Genomic DNA, 3,717 nt, shown 5'->3' with positions numbered 1-3,717 from the left:
CGGGATGCGCGCGCCTTCCCTTGCTTATCATCATCGTTATTGCTGCTATTATTATGATTTGTGATGATTTATGATTTGTCTTCGCGGCGCGCTGCCTGCGACCGGCTGCGGGCGGCCCGGAGGTGCCGATCGCCCTGCGCCGCTCGGCCCCGGCCCGGCTCTGGGCCGCCGCTCGCCGGCGGGAGCCTCGAGCCTGCTGGCCGCTGGCGAGTTTGTTTGGAAGAAGTGGAGTATTGTCCAAGTGCTTGCGGTCTGCACCCTCTCTGGAGGATATCCTACTCTTTGTGTGAAGTAGAAAGATGAGAAGTGTGTGTTTTTAAAGCGGCGAGCGTTCCCTTCCTCTTCCTTTTTTTTTTTTTTTCTTTTTTTTCCTGTATGTGCTGTGCGTCCAAGGTGCCAGGCGTAGCTGCGCCCCCAAAGGGCTGCTGTTTGGTGGCGGGACCCGGCTGGTTGCCTGCCCTTCTGCTTCTCGTGTGAGATATGGGGGAGCTTCTGTGCCTTAGGAAACAACCGTTGTCTTGATAGAGCGTATCTCGCTTCTGCAAGCAGCCAGGGCTCGCAGTCTTTCGGCCTTCCATGCAACTTTGTAGCAATTTGTTTAAAACATTCCTTTAAAAGAAACCTTGCTAGTGGGAGTTTCTCCTTGAAATGTCATTGGCATTTGCTCACCAAACCTAGCTGGGAGATCCCACCGAGACTGATGCATGTCCTCAAGGTGACTTCTGCACGGTTTTATGTACAGATTGCGTCCCGTGGCTGCCCCCGAGCGTGGGAAGCCTTTCACGGGGTTAAACTGGGGGTGGGCTGGGGGGTGACGGCCTCCTGGCAGAGACGCGTGCTCTGGGCAGAAACGGTGGCAGGACTGCGCCTCCTCCAGCCTCCCACCAGAGCCCCTTGTCCCCCCGGGCCCTGTGTCCTGGCCTCGGAGGTCACCGAGCTCCCGCGGTGCCCCTGTGGGGCTGCCCCGAGCATGCAGCTCAGCAGCCGCTCTGCATCTGTTCGAGGACGATTTCATACCAGTGCTAATGGGCAGCGTGACCGCCGCGTGGCCCCTTTGCAAGTGCAGCGTGACTCTTCCCGTGAGCTTGCCGCGGAGGCTGCGCCGTGATGGCGCTGATGGCTGTTTGATCAGATGCATCCTGTAGCCCTTTGTATGGCAGGAGAGAGGATGTCTTCTGCAAAAATTGTAAGGTGGAGGCAAGCAGCTTTGGAAACACATGGCTGGTTTCCCCGCTCAGGAAATGGAGCCGCTGACCTTTACATCGTGAGCAGCGATGTGAAAAGTTGTGTTTTGCTCTGCAGCAGGTATTTGTGGATGTCATCTGCTTGGACTGGGGCAAGGAATTTCTTTGCTGCTTATCAGCTCCGTGGCTGGGTGGGAGGACGCAAGGCAGGCCGTGGAGCTCGTAGCCTGCTGCACGGGCTGGGCTTCTGCATAGACTTCTCCCAGGCCTACAGGGGAATCTGTAGAAAACCCAACCCTGCATTCCCAGAGTGGTGAAGCTCATCCTCTGAACTCTTGGAGAGGTGTGTTTTTTTTTTTTTCTTATCACTTCAGCCAAAAAAAAAAAAAAGGAGAAACTTGGAAGCAAAGTGAGTTTTACTGATAGGAGATGAACTGTGCTCTAGATGTTAATAAATCAACCGCATGGGGTGTGAAGCAGAAATGTTGTAAACTGTATGTTCTGTAGCCCTGGCAGTGTTTGAACTGGCTGACACCTTCCCCTTGCGGTGGAGTTGGGCTGGTCTGTTTTTCCTTCGTACTCTGGAGAGCTTGGAGAAGCCTCTGTCGTAATGCAGGGAAGAGGCTGAAAAATAGTGAGCTAAAACATGGGAAGAGGAGTGATTAATTGTATTCCTTTACCACCCCTGAAGTAAAAAATCCAAGTAAGTAGGACCTAAGTTGAGGAAGCTGACTGCAAGCTTGAACCAGCCAAAGATTAGGCCTTAAATGGCTTTAATTTTTGCTTAATGTGTAATGTTGATGAACACCTGCTCCGAAAGCAAACCTCAGCTTTTTGGGGGGAACAGACCATGCAGAACTGCATCCCTCTGGCCATGTCTTGGTCTGCAGTGAGTCTGCCCCAACCCAGGAGGTGTCACTCCRTCCTCGGCTGGAACCGCGTCTTTTCCCGGTGCACCGGGGGCAGGTGCTGGGAGGCAGCAGTCGGAGTCCCYRGGTGCTGCTCAGGCGTCGTGTTGGYAGCGTGGCCCAGGGCAGAGCTGGGCGAAGCACCCTGGCAGTGAAGCCAAGCCTGCTCTAAGGACCTTTAACCGTGTGCGTTGCAAGCCCTGGGGTGAGGTTGGAGAAAGATCTGTGGAGTTGCTGAGGCTTGTTGGGTTTAAGCCGTAGTATCCTAGTTCCAGGAGAAAACTGGGACCGTTGCGCTTCTGGGTGCTGCCTCAGCTTATTGGCATTGAGCTTTTGGCTTGACAGCTCCCTTGACAACTGGAAAAGATAGAGGAGGACAAAATAAAGCTAGAAAAGCTGATGCCCTTCAGGGATGGGAAGTGGGGAGCCCTCCAAGGCTGGAAGTTGCTCAGGACGGCACCAGCCGTCTGGGTGCTCCCCGCGCTGCTATGTCTGGTACCCGCAGGGGGTCTGAGGCATTCGGGGCTTACACTTGCCTTGTCCACGCCTGGCCTAGCTCCTCACTTATGTCCTTAAATGAGATTTTTGCCTACGAAACCAGCAAATCGTCTCGCAGCCTTGAGTTTGTGCAGAGCGATCCAATGTAAACAGCCAGCATCTCCTCCTCCGCAGCGCACAAATAAAAYGCTTGTGTGTGTCCTCCTCGAAATTACATATTTATTCACTTCCTCGGGCCCGAGCTTCCAAATCCACCTTGAGAGAGTCAGCGGGCGCTGGGCACCGAGCTGGTGGCGCCGGTTCGGGGGGGGTCCCCTTCTCTTCCCGGCTGATCCCTGGGCCCTTGCGCGGCGCTGTCCCGTCGGTGCCATTGTGCATTATGTGCGGCAGCTGCTCGGGCGGCTCCGCGGCAAACCGGGGCCAAAGCTCGGCCGCTTGTTAAAGACGCAGCGGCTCCAGGCCCAAGGACCTGCTCTTTCGTACCCGAATGCCGCCCTTTCGCCTGCGGCCCCACGTTCTAGCTGAGTGCCAGGGAAGCRCTGCAAGGCAGCAGGTAAGAAGCAGGGCTGTTAAGGATGATAAGGTGCGTTTCTCTAATCGGCTGCCTTGCAACRTATCTTACTCCAAGGCCTTGCTGTGAACTGCAGTGATACTTGCAAGGGCTGCAAAGCAGACTGGGTTTTAATTGCAAACAATTGCGCTGGCTGAATCTTTAGAATAAGTAGCAGGAGTTGGCACGTGGGTCAGCTGGCCCATCCGTCTCGTTGCGCTCCAGAGCCCAGCGTGCTGCTGTGCATTTCTTTTGCAAGCCCAAATTGAGGAAGGGCTTTCCAATCTCCGTTCTGACTGAGGCTTTCGTTTTCTGTGACTGCAATACTGAGTGCTTCTAGTTTCTCAGAAAGGTATGTGCACAAATAAACTCACCTAAATTGTGCTGTCTGCAATCGCAGAACGTGGGGCTGGAGCAAGGAGGACGCACGTGCAAATGAAAACTGCCCCCGAAGCGCAGCGCTGAGTCACTGTTTCTGTTTGATCCTGGTCCCCGTTTCTTATGTATCGTTCAGAGGGCCATCGATCTTTCACAGAGCTATGGTAAGAATCCCTGGCTGCCTTACGTTTCCATGGTA

The sequence above is a fragment of the Apteryx rowi genome, unplaced genomic scaffold (assembly GCF_003343035.1).
Source record: "Apteryx rowi isolate R43461 unplaced genomic scaffold, aptRow1 scaffold_0, whole genome shotgun sequence".
NCBI lineage: Eukaryota > Metazoa > Chordata > Aves > Apterygiformes > Apterygidae > Apteryx > Apteryx rowi.
Note: the sequence above shows the minus strand (reverse complement) of the source record.